General features: G+C 33.6%; 1 protein-coding gene across 1 annotated transcript in view; it reads right to left on the minus strand.

Annotated features, from left to right (window-relative positions):
• LOC120625218 (pro-neuropeptide Y-like) overlaps positions 1 to 16,121 on the minus strand; it is a 28,325-nt gene extending 12,204 nt beyond the window's left edge. Inside the window, exon 1 of the mRNA XM_039892209.1 lies at positions 16,075 to 16,121. The gene's annotated coding sequence lies outside the window, so the exon portion shown is untranslated. The remainder of the gene's footprint in view (positions 1 to 16,074) is intronic.
• Between the last annotated feature and the right edge of the window lie 1,661 nt (positions 16,122 to 17,782).

A 17,782-nucleotide genomic window follows, 5' to 3' on the forward strand; every position in this document is an offset into this window, starting at 1 on the left:
GATGGGAGCAACATGGCAAAGACTGGTGCGTGATAGAGATGCATGGAAAGGAATTTAGAAGCCTTCGCACTTAACTGCGAAACTGTTAAAAATAAATAATAGGTTAAGTTAATATTCTACCCACCATGTAAATCAGCACTCGGTTCTAAAAGTTGTTGTCATAATAAGATATTGATTTACAACAAACTGCCTATAGCTATTAAAGATTTGCCACTTTGGAAATTCAAGGCAAAATTACGTGACTGGTCGGTTGATACATGCTATTACTCGGTAAGGGAGTTCTTAAATAATAAAATTTAATTTATTTAGGTACTATGTAATTTACATGTTATTTTTTAATTGACATTCCATGTTTATAAATTTATAATTCCATACAGTAAAAATAATGACATTTTTATTATATTCAGCCGACAATTTGATTATTTTGATTTTGTTTATTCTGATGTACTTTTTAGTTATTACATAAATGAATTTGTTTTTTTTAGCTATTATATAAATTAAGATTTGGATGTCATAGATTATGACTAAACATGTATTCCTACCTACAATGTTTTATGCAAATAAAAGAATTTGAATAGTTATAAGAAACATTTTGTTTTAAATAATGGTTTTAATATTTAAGTTTTTTAACAATAAAGTATTTTTTCCAGTAATAAATGGCTTTATTTTTATAAGTATCCACCAATATGTTAAAAATATATTTTCTATAAAATATGCTAACTTTCGCGACCAATTAGGTACTCCGTTCTCGTATGCTGTATAGAAAAAATCCTTCTATTGAATATTAAAAACGGCTTATTTTCTTCTCATCGTATGAAAATAGAAAATGGCCCCTCGTTTATACGTAACAGCGTTTTTACGATTTTCTCATTTCATTGAATCCATGACGGGAAAATTACAAGCCCTCTATGGTTAGTTTAGTGATGTGCTATCAGTTGCCACGTAAATTAAATATCGATAATAAAGTTAAAAAAGTTTAAATTACTTTAAACATTTTTCAAATGGACACTTGCCGATAACCAAGAATGCCGAAGAGCCCCAGGACATCTTATCTATATATATATATATATATATATATATATCTCTTATCAAATAAATATAAAAGGTGGGTAGGCATACAAACAGAACATAAATTGAAATTATCTTCTAAATAATAGTAATGTTACATAGAAGAAAATAAGTTAACTAAAAATAAAAATTAAAAAATGACATTACAATTTATTCCTTGTGCAAAGTAAGGTGTGTGCGTGTTTGTATGTATGTGCGTGTGTGTGTGTGTCTGTTATTTTACATGTATATCCTTTCTATTGTTATTTCTATATTTGATGCAGAGGTGTGCAATTCAATTTTCATTAGTGTGCATGGATTTTAAGAACAGGTTTACACTGAGTCTATGACCGTTTTAGACAGTATCGGTTAATAATTTGTTATAAGCGAATTCGCAGTCTAGAAAAATATCAAAAAGAGTTATTAGGATATCCTAACGATACAAATATAAGCACAACACTAGTTGCAGGTGATTCAACGCGCTTTTAGAACAATGGGCTGATTGTTGCTATGTTTAGATCAATGCTAAATAATAGAAATAATAGAAAGATCAATGATTTAGGGTAACCCCTTCGATTTCATAACACACAAGCGATCGTGGCTACCGATTAAACGTCCGATCTTAGTATACTAAACAATTTTACTTTTTAATTATACTAAAAGTTAGCACTTGACTGCTATCTATACAACTAGGAGGCAAGTGATGATGCAGTGTAAGATGGCAACGTGCTTATCTTTAAAAAAAAAAAGCGATAGTTCCTGAGATTAGCATATTTAAAAATACAAACTTAAAAACAAAATTTTTAGTTTTAGATTCGATCATTATTATCATCGGTCTATTAACGTCTCACTATTGGGCTTATTTGCTCGTAGGATTTAGAGTGTGGACCCACTACGCTTCTTCAAAGCAAGATGGTGGGCTTATCACATGACGAAATAACTAAGGGGCTCTCTGATTTTAAAAATAAACCACCAATGCCAATATCATGGAATTCTGCAAAGTAACGCCTGCTTTTTTCTATCCGAAATTCTTAGCCCGACCCGGAAAAGTACCAGGATCTCATATATACCGTAGCGTTGAATGTGCTAACCAAGAGAGTCAAGACCATTAAGAAAAATAAATGGAAGTAAAACCTTTGGTAATTAACTTAACGTTAATAGAGTAGTTAACTTTGAGTAATTTTAGGGTGATTTAAATTGAGTAAAGTTAATGGGGGGATTAGTGAAAAACGTATGCACGCACCACTAACTTTTCTAAGTTATGTGCGTTTTAAGTAATTAAAACATCACTAGCTTCAACGATGAAAGAAAACATCGTGAGGAAACCTGCATGTCTGAGAGTTCTACATAATGTTCTCAAAGGTGTGTGGAGTCCACTATTCCGCACTGGGCCAGCGTGGTGGAATACGGCCTTTACCCCTTCTCAATGTGGGAGGATACTCGTGCCATGTAGTGGGCCGGTATAATGGGTTGATATAATGTATAGCATTGTTGCCTGTCTATCAATTTTAACAGGATAAATCCAAGATAATTCCCAGGAAATTTGGACGACCTCCTTGGCGAAGCGTTGAGCGCTGCTCTTTTAAGTAGCACTTCAGAAATTTACTGTAGGGTTACGGGAGCTATTGTGATACGCTCGACCATAACAATAGGAAGATCTTCCTCCGAGTGGGTGATCGTGCTCGGGCACCGAGGTCCGAACATTCATATTTGGAAGTTGTATATATAGGCATTCTTCGTGAACACTTCGCTAGCGCGATGCAGGATTTTTGTGGCGCCATCTAGTTCTATAATGTGGAGACTGCTACATTTACGATTACAGATTTTTCTCTAGTCTGGTCCGGTGGGAGGCTTCGGCCGTGGCTAGTTACCACCCTACCGACAAAGATGTGCCGCTAAGCTGAGATGTTAATGTTGCTAGCGATAGCATTCTTATGAGGTTGATTAAATGGATTCGCACAAAACGTTTTTTTTTATCTGTATCTCTTATCACCGTCATTATTGACCAATTACCGGGTACAAGGCACGGATATCCTTTCAAAATCGAGAAGGGGTTAGGCCGGAGTCCACACACTAATTTATCGTTCAAACAAAAAACAAAATCAAAATCGGTTGATCCGTATGTGAGCTACGATGCCATAGACAGACACACATACACACACCCACCCACACACGCAGGCACGTTAAAATTATTGCACCCCATCGTTTTTGCGTCAGGGGTTAAAGAGCTCTGAAGTGGATGTCCATCAGTCGGAGTTATTATGATGATGATAGCAAAAAAACTCTTAGATTTAACCTCATCAACCCAACACCTCCCACAAACCGCACGATCGCGTAAACGCGATCGAATCGATTGAAGTTTATTTTAAACTGCTTGTTAACACTAAAATACCCCAAAGAATTTAGATATGTGGGTAGTAGTACAACAAAGTAAAACCTTATTCCAACCGAGAAATATTCATTTTAAAACTCCCATACATGTTTAATGTATCACAAATTCCCTATTTACATAACTAAAGCGTTGCAAAAGGGAATTATAAAACTTTGTACGTGCAAAAGACATCCAGCTTTTCGAGGCGAACGCCATCTTGCTTCTCACGTATCTTATTAGAATGTTGCCAGGCGTAAAAATAATATCCGACGCGGTTTGAATCCCTTTGACTTGCAACACTGGGATTTAAAATTTAAACTTCGAATTAGCACAGCCATTTTGAATTACCGTTGATTGAGGCCTACAAATTGGGGTGATGTTATTCTCTGTTGATTTTGTATTTGGAATATTTATTAGGAATGTATTATTTGATAGAAATTTAAATTTACCCTCAATAATATACATAAGCTCAACGCTCAAAGCTCAAAGGGTTAGAAGGCGGATTGAAAATTTTAAATGTTGAATTGCGTATATTGTAATTTTATTTAGTTTTAAATAGTTTATTTTAGGTCATATTTCCAAAACAATAAATGTCTGTTAAAAGCTTTAAGAGAAGGCAAATAAAGATAATTGCGTATGAAAAAAAAATAAAGAATTCGCATAGTTACTACTGCAAAGTTAAAGGTGAATTGATATTTTTTTTTGCAGGTACGGTGTTCGGTTGGCCTTCCTACACGCCCTATTCAATCAATCAGCTTGATTTTTGGCATAGAGTTAGTTGAAAGGACGAAGAGTACCATTAGCTTTTTATCCCGGGAAAACAAACGGTTCCCATGGGACTTGTAAAAAACCACGGACGTAGAACTCGGGCGAAACAGCTAGTTTAAAAAAATATATTATTAGAAAAGATTTAACGAAATTAAATAACTTATCATATCTTGTAGCTTGTAACTTATATCATATCTTGTAGATTTATAATTATATATTGCAAAGTTATTACGCCATAAGGTTGTTTTTACACAGTTTTTTTGAGAGAGCGGCCTTAATAGCTTCAGTGAATAGCTAATGTAAACACTTATAAGCATTAGATATGATTACCGATTAGGTTAACTCATTGCAGCGAAAAATACCTCTTTATTCAACAATAGATTAATTTTAAACCTTTTAAGACTTTACTTCGCTCATTCTTTGCTGTAACAATAGTGTGTTTATGCGCATTTTAGTAACCCAAAATAGGTTTTCATAACTCGTTCACATTCATTATTAAACCGAGTCCAAAAAGTGGGTCATCAATTTAACACTTATCCCAATGAATTTAATTTTATTCACGTATAACATGGTAAATAATCTATTCGAACTTCCTAAGAATAGGTTTTTATACATAGGTGTTTTTATGCATGTTTGGCTACATCATCCGTACCCTCAATGTGATAGCCGAGAAGACGGATTTATTTTGTTGCACTCTGAATGAACTCACAAATATAGCGATTTGGATTTTATCATATACACTATAGTTATATATATTATTAAAATTTACATAACATGCTGCATTGTCGTATTAGGATAACTTTTTCCTGTAATGACAAAAATGTAAGATAGGAATAAATCAATAAATAAATAAATCATTCAATGCAACTACTCGGATTGTGCCTTTGCCGCTTTTTATCGGCTTTTACTAAGTTTCATCAAAATCGGTTCGGTAGTTTTCAAGTTGCGAACTACTAAGTGAGTAAGTGTTACTTACTGAACTGAGCGACTTCAGCGAGAGAATTCGCCTGAAAATCAGCGCTGTAGCAGTGATCACTAAACCACTGCTACAGCATAACGCTGGCGATGCTCTATTTGGGAGAAACCCAAGGCCGTGGGTTCGATTCCCACATCTGAAAAATGATTGTGTGATGTGCATGAATGTTTTTCACTATCTGGGTGTTTATCTGATATTATAAGTATATTATCAATAAAAATATTCATCAGTCATTTCAGTTCCCATAACACAAGCTACGATTACATTGCGGTAGATGGCGATGTGTGCGTTGTCGTAGTATATAAATTATTAAAATTATTTATTGAAGCTTTATTGTTTCTGTACAGTGGCACGCGCGTGCAATAGTACCCGCCCTTTCTTTGACAGGACTCCATTATTGCAAAACTGCCGTGTTGTGACAGCATACTAGTTTAAAGTTGTAACAGCGTTGGTAGCTCTTTCCTTGGGATAGATTGTAACGCCACAGATATAATGTTAACGTTACACAGTATTATGTCACTGCCAACATCCTTACTAATACTATAAATGTCAAGTTTGTTTGTTACGCTTTCACACAAAAACTACTAAACCGATCCTCATGTAACTTTGTACACATAGTCATCTTGGAAGTGTTAGAAGTAATATAGGATACTTTTTATCTCAAAATTAAGCTCGGTTCCTTTGGGAGAGGGGATGAAAGTGTTTGACGATTTTTCACCATAACTACGACAAATTATAACCGATTTAAATAATTATTTTTGTACTATAGAGGTTATAGTTTGTGTTTAATTTTGCCCAAACTGTGGTTGGAGATAGAGAACAGAACTCCTCAGTGGACAGCAGCAAACCCCTCATTTAAGGCTTAGCGATACTGAATACTTTAATTTTTTTGAAATGAAAAAACAAAATCAAACGCAGATGAAGTCGCGGGCAACAGCTAGTAGAACTATATTTGCTTGTTTTAGTTTATTTAATTTTATTTGGTTACCTACTTATAAGATCTTTTCTTTTTTTATTGTTTTTGTTCTCATTGATATGTGTTTATTTAGCGTGTACTCTATATGTTGATTCCTATGTGTTGTTTTTCTCTCAAATAAAAGATTTATTATTATTATTACAGGCCACTGGTCCCCTCTCAGAATAAGAAAGGTCTAGTCCGTGTACTTTTGAAGAACTCATGATTTTATCGAAACTTTAACAAGCGCACGCAGCGGTAACTCTCAAAAGAACTGAAACCCCGAGTTTGAAACATTCATCTTTGGTGCTCTGCTCCTATTGGTCTTAGCGTGATGATATAAGGCCTTCCTCGATAAATGGGCTATGCAACACTGAAATATATTTTCTTATTGGACCAGTAGTTCCTGAGATCATCGCGTTCAAGCAAACAAAAAACAAACTCTTCAGCTTTATATATTAGTATACCTATATGATATGTATTATGATTTATGAAAATCATTTCAAAATTATTTTCGGATAGCGTGAGGGACCCTTTTAAAATAATATGACTCATTTTTGGATGTGAATAATTTTTGTTTGTATTTTAATCGGAATATTTAATTTCAGAGGTTACTTTGGCGTGAGTTACAATTTGTACGTTTATTCGGGGTCGCCTTTCAGCACCTTTTAAGCCCGACATCCAACGGTTTTCCGAGCTATCTACCTAGGGAGTTGTGAAAAAAATGTACATACCTGTGTTTGTGGTGGCTGCCATCTTGGATTTGAAATTTGTCAGTGTATTCGAGATATTTCTCATCAGAAGTGTGGACCGGATTGGATGATTTTATGATTAATCGATATAGAGTCCCTCAAGGAAGTATTCTTGGGCCGGTACTCTTTCTTTTGTACATAAATGACATTACAGAAGTAACTAACAACAAATGCGTCTTGTTTGCGGATGATATTTACATAATTCTGTCATCAAATAATAATAATCTCTTTTTACATGAATCTGACATAAATAACGCTTTAAATAATTTAATAAACTGGCTTGACATGAATAATTTACAAATAAACTTAACTAAAACACAATACTTACAATTCTACAATAAATCCCCCGCTACCCTTAGTATCAGTCACAATAATCAAAAGATTCGTCCAACGTCTCACATAAAATTCTTAGGATTAAACGTAGATTTCAGACTAACATGGAGGACTCACATCGATACAGTATGTGAAAAATTAAATAGGTTTTGTTATGTTCTAAGACGTCTCAGAAATGTCGTAGACTTTAAAGTAGTTATGTCGGTGTATCATGCGTATGTAGTGTCAGTACTTACATATAGCTTGGTGTTCTGGGGCAATGAGGCTGATGTAAGTAATTCATTGCCCAAAAAAAGTGTATTCGAGCAATGTGCGGTGCTTCACCGCTGGACAGTTGCAGACCAATATTTAAGCAATTAAAGCTGCTCCCTCTACCTTGCTTATACATCTTTGAAACTGGGTGCTTTGTGCAAAAGCATAAGGCATTATTTACAACTGCCAGTGATTAAAATTGAAAATATTATGATTATGTATATTCCTAGACATTATGTGATGTAATAGATTGAATTGTTGACAACATGTAATAAATTTGACAAAAAATATTGTTTGTTATGGTGGATATTAATGTAAACCATTGCATGCAATTGTGTGGCTAATTGTAAATAAAAAAAAAAAATAAAAAAAAAAGATGCGAAAGGCTCTCTCTTGATCCCAGGCCTACGTTCGTAGAGGCGACTTAAACATAAATGTTTAATAAAAAAATTACCGTGTAAGTAAAAATTTCATATAACTGAATACGTTTTAGTAATGAAGGCTTTTTTACTGGCTACTTTTTTAGCTTTTATTTGACCCATATCCAGCGGATTTTAAAATATATATGTAATCCGCTTTTTTGTAGCGGCGGCCATCTTTGATCTATTTTCTCTAGACTACACCTTTCAACAGAAAAAACAACATCAATATCGGGAAATACGATGTCTCACACACACATACACACACCTACGCACTAGAACACACGTATACACGACATAGACACACACTAACAGACACGTGAAACTTATAACACCCGTCGTTAATGCGTCGGGAAAAGCGTAGGTCCATTTTAATGATTGACAATAACAATGGATTCGTAACGCTTTGAGTACCAAATATATATATCTATAGAATAATTATAATAGGAGCGTCTGTCTGTGACTCTTGACAATTTACATAATATGATAACACTAGCGGTCCCACGCAACTTCGTCCGCGTATGAGTCAACCTTAAAAGGTCATATGTTGTCGCGGACTGTTTTTTACAATTTTAAGTATAAACAAATAAATATAAATCTTTGGATCACGTGTAAAATACTATTTCCTTTCTAATATGTAGTAAAATATGTAATGATTTATTCCGTAAAATATGGAATCATATATATATGAGATATTTGATGTATCTTTATATTATGTAGTATTCGTATATAAAGTGGATGTAATGTATATCAATTATTTATTTTTAAATTGAATGTTGTACTATCCCGTTTTCTGTACCAAAGATGCTTGATCAAACAAAGGTTGTCTGGAGGAAATCCCTTAAAGCGATAAGGCCGCCTTTGCGCCTATATATTTACTACCCTTTTGTTTGGTTTAATTTGTGTTTTTTTTCTGTATGTGCAAAAGACTTTCTATCTATCTATCTATAAATAGTCAAACACAGGCTGTCACTTACTTTTTTGTAGACTCACAGTCGAAATCTATGAAAATGTGGTATGGTCAGATTTTTTGTTAAACTCTGGAAGTTTACATACTAATACGGAATACCTACACGAAAGACGACTTTTATGAAACTAAAGTTATAATTTCCAACTTTAAAACTAAAATCATTAGGTATGTAAATCTTAATATATATAAATCTCCTGTCACGATGTTTGTCCGCGATGGACTCCTAAACTACTTAACCGATTTTAAATTAAATTGGCACACCGTGTGCAGTCTGCTCCAACTTAAGAGATAGGATAGCTTAGATCTTTATTTATAGTCGCAATTTTATTTTATTGCAAATTATTTGTCTTTAATTAATTGACAGTCACATGTTATACATATATATACTACTATACTCATTTAAGGCTTAACGATACTGAATACTTTAAAAACAAAATCAAACGCAGACGAAGTCGCGGGCAACAGCTAGTAATATTATAAAAATTAAGCTTAATTTGCTATACGCCGAGAAAAGCAGGAACATCTGTTTGTTGTTATTTATAATTTCGTCAATCTTTATACTCCACACCAAACAGATTTTCAGTATTGTACCCTCTACGCACGTTACGCTCCGAAATCGGAGCATGTTCAGGAGATGTTGACTTTACAATGAATAATTGTTAAGTCTACATATTAATATAACACCGTCTCATACAAAATAATAATTTTTCAAAACGTTTTACAAATGACAGAGTTCTGAGGTAACCTCCTCCTGAGAGAACCTTTTTCTAAGTCAGTCTGAATATATATATATATACAGCCTTTGTCACACGTATAAATACTCAGTAAAACGCTGCACACAAAACGGCACAGGACGGGTTTTCAGCCAGTTTTATTATCTGTATTACATTGAAAAAAATACATAATAAATAATCTAAATTAGTCAAAGCATATAAGCTTCATTAGCACCTATTACCTCTTTTCTAGGTCTTTTCACTTTACGCCATTGGTTGCCTGGAAGAAATCGCTATGTAGCGATAAAGCCACCAAATTGTACTCTCTTGCTATGTATTTTTATCTCTGTAACTACTTTTTACTTTGGTGTACAATAAAAGTGTATTCATTCATTCATTCATTGATTAAGTCAATGTTAGCAAAACAAAAACCGGAATTTGGTTCGAAAAAGATGAAGTTATTCGACGTATTCTCATGACGCAAATCTAATAATTATTACTCAAAGACTCATGCATGTCGTCAAAATGGCTTTTATCCTTCACAGGCTTAGAAGTTGTGATATTAATGACTTTTGTTTAGAGATCATAACAAGTCGTATAATATTGGAAAGGAGGTACACTGCTTTGCGAATAAACGAACATAAAGTTTAATATATTTGATGCCGTGGCAACCATAAGTTCACATTTAAGGTTTGACGCCCCCCCAAGCGCAGTGGTGAGTTGTGGTCAAGGGGTATTTGTGAATTTATTATTTTTTAATTATAATCTGGTCTGATTGGAGACTTTAGCCGTGAGGTTACCACAAAAAAGGCCATTTTTTGTGGTAGTCTAAAGATGGTAACGGTTTATATTTTTGTTAATATTATTGTTAACTTTAATCGCGTTCTGCGTCCGCGTTTATTACGGTTTGGCCAGTGGCGTGCACAGGGTTTTTGACCAGGGTATGCATAAGGAAGGAAAATGGCATAAAATGGAAAAATCCTTCCCCTTTATGAGTAATACAAAATTTTTAGGGTATGCAGTGCTTTTGTGCATGTATGAAGTGCACGCCACTGGGTTAGGCGGATTAACTTGCATCTTAAGCCATCCAATTACGTTTTTAATCGGTTAAAGACAACTTGGGAATTCTCCGTGACTATCAAAAGCGTGTATAGTCTACCTCCGGGAAGATGACTGGCGTGAGCTGAGAATTGAACACTTAATATGTAAAATTGTACTTATAGAATAGCTACTACCAGCTTCTTCTTGTCAGACCGACTTGACGTTTCAAAAGAGCATGTAATGTAGGTTTACATTGTTTGAGATAAACAAGTTTCATCATTCATCAATAGCCTGTAACAATCCAACCTCCCAACGGGAGGGGTTCCCATATCCACCACGCTGGGCAGACGGGTTGATCGAAGAAAATTGCAGTAGTAGTATAGAGGACTGTCCCTAGGTACCTACTCAGTTTTATTTTTAATTGGCGCAGTGGGCAGCGACCCTGATTTCCGGGCTGTGGTTTCGATTCCCACAACTGGAAAATGTTTGTGCGATGAACATGAATGTTTTTCAGTGACTGGGTGTTTATCTGTATAGTAAAAGTATTTATGTAGTAGCTGACCCGCGCAACTTCGTCTGCACGGAATCGGTTATTAGAGGTGTTAATATCTTAAAGTCTTAAAGTTTAAAAAAAGAATTATTAAAATCGGTACTAATTTAACTAGTAGGAGCTATGAAGTAAAATTGATAAAATTTTCATCCCGTTTCCCGAAGGAAACTAATTGTTTATCGGGATAAAAAGTATGCTATATGTTTACCCGGATTACAAGCTACAACTATACCAAAATTTATTTAAATCCGTTCGGTAGCTATCACGTGATGCCCGGACAAACAGAACAGAGAGACAGAGAAAAATTCAATAAAAATCTATTTTTGACTCTGTATCGATTATAAAGCATCCCCCGATCAAAATTTTCAAAATATATTAAATGTATAGAAATCTTCCAGTTACAGTTTTATTATAAGTATAGATATTATTCACAAAAATATTCAACAGTCATCTTAGTACCCATAACATAAGCTACGCTTACTTTACGGCTACATGGCAATGTCTTAATTGTCGTGGTATATTTATATTTATTTCTAAGTAAATAAATTTATTTTACACTAATTGAGGCATTTAAAATAATAACACTGTCTTCTTGATGTCGCAAAACTCTTGAGAGCGCTCTTATTTGATAAAGGGAACTCAAGAATACCCACCTATTATTAGACTTTTTATTTGCCTTATAATAGTAGGGGAGCCCAAGCGGGGATTTCGGGATTTACTAAAGCGCGGCAGATTAATATACAGGGGGATACCTTGTACCCGGTTAAGTACCTCCACAAAACATGAGGCCCATATATAAGGCCGCCCGTGAAGGATACAGGATCAGATTAGTAAAAAAACAATCTTTCGAGCTGGGAGAGCTCAAATGCATAGAAATATTATTTCTTTGAACTCAGCGAACTCAAAATATCACATAAATTATATTTTGAGCTCAATGTCATAAGTACAATTTCAAGCGCCCAGGAATGGAATTAGCGGGATGTTGCAGGGATGGCCTTTAGAGTGAACCGTTTTTCTAATTTTTTTTTGTCAGATCAGGCGAATCCCTCTAGATAATCGTCAGATTATGAGACAGTACGTTAAGAACATAAAGATGAACCACATATATCTTAATCTGACGCGCTTGAGTATTTCAAAATGGCGATTTTTTTTTTTGCACATTATGAAAATGGCCGCGAGTTTGCGTCCCATCGAAATCGTCAGATTAGTGAATGAGAGCTTTTTTTTGGTGTACTTAACATTCCCTTAGAAAATCTGACGCGCTCGATTAAATTTTTTTTTTTTTCATTTTCAACCCTTAAATACAACCACCCGCATCATGCAAACGATCAGTTTAACATACGTACATTATTAAAAATACGTAGGGCATTGATGCTATCAATATCTGATGCGCTCGAGGATGTCTATGCAACAGTTTTTTTTACATATTTAAAAATCTATAGCCGCTTCCCCCACCGATGTAAAGGTATATATCATATAACATTTTTTTCTTCTTATCATCTAAGCTTTGCATCCCAATAGGTCTCTACGACGCTCGAGTAAATCCCCATTTAGCCTCGTGGGCTCCCCTACTATAAAGGCCGACCTAGTAAAGGTTTACAAAGGTGTGTTCTTTAGGAGAAATATTATTTATTAGTATGTATGAAGTACTTTACACCTCTATACTTTTGATTCAAAAGCTTCACACGCTATTTTTAACTTAAGTCCTTATTATAACTTACGCAATTGCACTGAGCTTTTGCTGCCTTCAAGAGATCGTTTTGCAGAAATAGGGCGGTTTATTTAGCATGATTCCTCTAAGTTGATTTATAAAGTTATATAAATAAACTTAGAGGAATCATGCTAAATAAACATGTAAGATAATTTTGGACGTTTTAACGCTGCAGTAGACCTGCGAGAAATAAATGAATATTGGATATTTGAATATGAAATTTCTAACTTGGTTAATATTTTCTTTTATTTCTTTGAAAAACAATATTATAGTGTAATCATGCAGACATACATTCATTTAATCATTCACTCGTCCAAGGCCGCGGTCTCTATTCCCACAACTGGAGAAATGTCTGTGCGATGAACATACGAGTACGCGTAAATGTTTTTCAGTGCCTGAGTGTTTTTCTGTATAAGTATATATGTGTATTATATTCATAAACATATTCATCAGCTATCTCAGTAACCATAACACAAGCTACACTTACTTTGGGGCTGTATGGCGATGTGTGTACTGCCGTAGTATATTTATATTTATTTAATGATTTATTTATTTTATGTCAAGTCTAAAACTTCCCCCCATATATAGAGCTGACGACTGCGTTAATATCTGCCATCTTTATTAAATTAAGTGGAGAACTGAGAAGATAGAAACAACATTTTAATATGAACATTTTATTTAGGTTCTAAATAAACTTAGTTGCCAGTGTTCACAAACCCTGCCGGAAGCATAACATGCTCACTTCTTATAATAATTTGGTTGGTCAAAAACCAAAACAAAATCTTGTTGTGTCAGTGGCAGATATTGACGCAGTAGATTATTGTTATTTTTTCGGATTTTTTTTTATTTGATGTCCCCAGTTCACCTGAGTCGTCACTCTCACGACTCTAGGGCGTGCTAAAGATATATACATACATACATACATACATACACTCGAACAACATAAAGCTCTTTTGTTCGCAGTTGAGTTGAAAACGTTTTATCGACATAGGTATGATTTGCTTTGAAAACTATGAGGTTACTAACTACAGTTGAAGTTTTGCTACTCATTATGCTTGGAAATAATAACGCAATGAGACGTGAGATAATGTGAAGCTGCTATAATTTCACGCGATCTACATGTGATTAGAAAGTCAGGTCTCTATTTTCTCTACAATATTTCTTCTTAAATATTATATTTTATCTGTTGCCCGCGTCTTTGCTCGCGATTGTTTCTGTCTTTCAAAATTCCCGGAGCACCGCTTTTTTACCCTGGCCACAAATTATCCTTTGGTCGTGTCCTGGATACGAGCTATATCTATGCCAAATAAGAATAAGAAGCGTAGCGTAAAACAGGCTATTTTGTTAAATCTAGGGAGAACTTCACCAGTTCTTATCACGGAAAAGATTCAGCAACTAATTTTCTGGGAGAAATACTTTAAAAACAGTAAGTACCTACAAAGCTTTCATAAATCAATATTTTTTTTAAATATAAATTAATTTAATATTGCGGTTTTTATTTATGGAACTGATAATAAAATATTTACCATGTAAAATCAAATGAAATCAAATAAACTTTATTGTACACCATATACAAAGCAATAAAAAAACACAATTGAAATAAATCATATTAACTGTTTCAGATAGGAAATGTTTAAAAATCCCTACTAATATTATAAATGTCAATGTAAGTTTGTTTGTCGCTTTCACGCAAAAACTACTTAACCGATCCTCATGAAACTTTGTACACATATTCTTGGAAGTGTTAGAAGTAATATACCTAGGATACTATATCTATCCCGACATTAAGCTCGGTTCCTTTGGGAGAGGGGATGAGTGTTTGACGATTTTACACGATAACTCCGACAAATTATAACCGATTTAAATAATCATATTAGAGGTTATAATATGTGTTTAATTTTGCCATAACTGTGGTTGGAGATAGAGGACAGAACTCCTTAGCGGACAGCAGCAAACCCCTCATTTGAGGCTTAGCGATACTACATAGTTTATTTTTTTTTAGATCTACAACTAAATTGAATGCCACATCAAAAAACAAAATCAAACGCATACCAAGTCGCGGGCAACAGCTAGTAACGTTATAAAAATATACAGTTCACTTAACAAACCACTAATTTGAAAATCAACTAGGTATCTAACTACTTATGAGATATTTGTAAAAATACAAAATAACGCAAAAAAAATATAAACACTCACTCATTTCGAAAACGACCACGATAAACGAGCTAAGACAAAGGATTCAACTAAAATAATAATATATATGGGCTTAATAGACGGCTTATATTTTTTGCAAATATTAATGTAAGTAGATTTGTTTGCAAATAGTTTTATTTTTCTGTAATAATTATTATTTTTTTATTAAAATAAAGAGTAATCCATATATTGGTATGAAATATGAACGCACAAAAACAAATCTATTTATTAAATAAAAACGTAGTTTATATTACTATGGCTGTAACTTACGAAGTTTAAAAATAATATAAATATCCATTTAACTTAAAATACATAAACCTGTTGGAAATTTAAAATAGATTGTATTACTATAAAAGTTATAAATAAAATCCCCCATTTAGAAATCTTGCTCTAGAAAATGTTATTTTATATTAATTTTATTTTTTGTATTTATTGGTACTGAGTAGTTATTAGTTACTAGCCTTAGTTGTTTTAAAATTATAAATAATTACTAAAATACAATTTATAAAAATATTAATTATATTTTAGACAAAGAAAACCTGAGGGAAGTAATGCATAACTATTATTGTTATTTATGATATTTTAATGATGGGATGAGTTGATAAATCATTTGTAATTGTAAAATTATTTGTAGAGTTTTTCTAAAAATTTCAAAAATAAATCACTTAAATGAGACAGTTATAAGAAAAAAATATTTATTACAAAAGTAATAAATAAACAAACAATTTAGAGATTTTCAAAAAACTTTGCAATTTAAATTTTTTTTTAAACTGTTGAATTTTTATTCACTTTCCTATTCACAATTAATCCGTTTGAAATATTGGAAAAAAACGGTTAAATCACCCATTTATCACATATTTTGTTGCAAAGAAATAAAAAGGATAACAAACCACTAATTTAGAAAACGTGCACCACAAAAGACCTATTTAACAATGATGTATTCAAAAAAATATCCAGTCGACATGACAAAGCACCCATTTGGAAAACATTTAAAAAAGTTGAAAGGCTAAGTTTCAAACTCACCTGGTCTCAAAGACGTCCCGTTAATTAACTTGGGAAGGTTTCCGCGGCTCTGTGTGTGCCAACGCGCTAACAGTGAGGCGGGCGATGGCAAAGCGGGCGCTTTTATTGCTGCATGAGGTTTTGAAAACTGCCGTGTTACAGGTGGGCGGAGCGGCGCAGAGTTGGCGTAGAGACGACTTTGTAATAAATTGTAATCATGAAGTCGTCTCTTTCTCTCCACGCAGTTTTAAAAATCTAGACCACAGACTCAAATCTTCATCATCTTCGGACTCAAAATGGTTGTGATTGTTAAAAACGCTACGTTCCGCATTTGAATTTATTATTTGGTTTATGTCTGTATCAACTACGAAACTATTACTTACTAGCAGTTGCCCGCGACATCGTCTGCGTTTGATTTTGTTTTTCATGTGGCATTAAATTTAGTTGCAGTACTAAAAAAAATTTAAGTATTAAGTATCGCTAAGCCTTAAATGAGGGGTTTGCTGCTGTCCGCTGATGAGCTCTGTTCTCTATCTCCAACCAGGCAAAATTAAACACATATAACCTATATAGTAAAAAATAATTATTTAAATCGGTTATAATTTGTCGGAGTTATGGTTTAAAATCGTCAGCACTTTCATGCCCTCTCCCAAAGGAACCGAGCTTAATGTCGGGATAAAAAGTCCTATATTACTTCTAACACTTCCAAGAATATGTGTACAAAGTTTCTTAAGGATCGGTTAAGTAGTTTTTGCGTGAGAGCGTAACAAACAAACTTACATTGACATTTATAATATTAGTAGGGAAGTGGGGACTTATATAGACCTACCTGTTGTTACTGATCTACTGATCTTTTTATTTTTATTTAAATTCACTTTTAATGAAGTCTCACTTTTTTTTTTAGTTACTTTTTTTGAAATTAAAAATTCCCGCGGGAACCCATTGCTTACCCGGAATCAAAAGTAATTGTCTCTAGAGTCCAAGCTAAATCTATAAAATTTTGCCATGGTATACCTGTGACTTCGCCCGCATGCACACTTTGCCTTCTATCCTATATTAAAAATGCAAAAATTGCTTGGTGAAAAAAGAATAAAAAAAACACATCACCTTCGTTTTATTATGTTCTCAGTTTTTTTTGGGATGAAATGTATTTTACCTTAAACTAATACAAAATTGAGCTTGACTGTATAGCTCGTTCATAATGTCGGTAAAGTGTGTTATTTTATGTCCTTGTAGCACAATCTACTGTTACATACTAAGAAATTATTCTCAGTACCCACCCAGAGTTAAAAAAATTAGGGTTGTTTTATCTCAGTGCCTCTGCGAACGCATTTAGCCCTTAATTTCGGTTAGTCTAACTAACACGTGATAATAACCGTGTAATGGTTCATTGGTTTATGTGATACAAAAATAAGGCATTACTTTTATGTGTAATAATACTGTTTGTTTCCCTTGAAAAGCTAATAAATAAATAAATAAATAAATAAGCCAGCCAATCTGCATTGAGGAAGCTTAAATGGTGTTATCTCTGAAGCTGAGGAAAATATTAGTCATATCATCTGTACCAAAGTGTAATCTCTTGCTATATATTTATATCTCTGTAACTACTTTTTTTCTTTGGTGTACAATAAAAGTGCATTCATTTATCTGATATTGTAAATCAGTTTGCATAAAATACTTACTATTTATGGTTTTAAGCTCTTAATTTTTATAAACAATTGGAAAATGC

The sequence above is a fragment of the Pararge aegeria genome, chromosome 7, assembly GCF_905163445.1.
Source record: "Pararge aegeria chromosome 7, ilParAegt1.1, whole genome shotgun sequence".
Lineage (NCBI taxonomy): Eukaryota > Metazoa > Arthropoda > Insecta > Lepidoptera > Nymphalidae > Pararge > Pararge aegeria.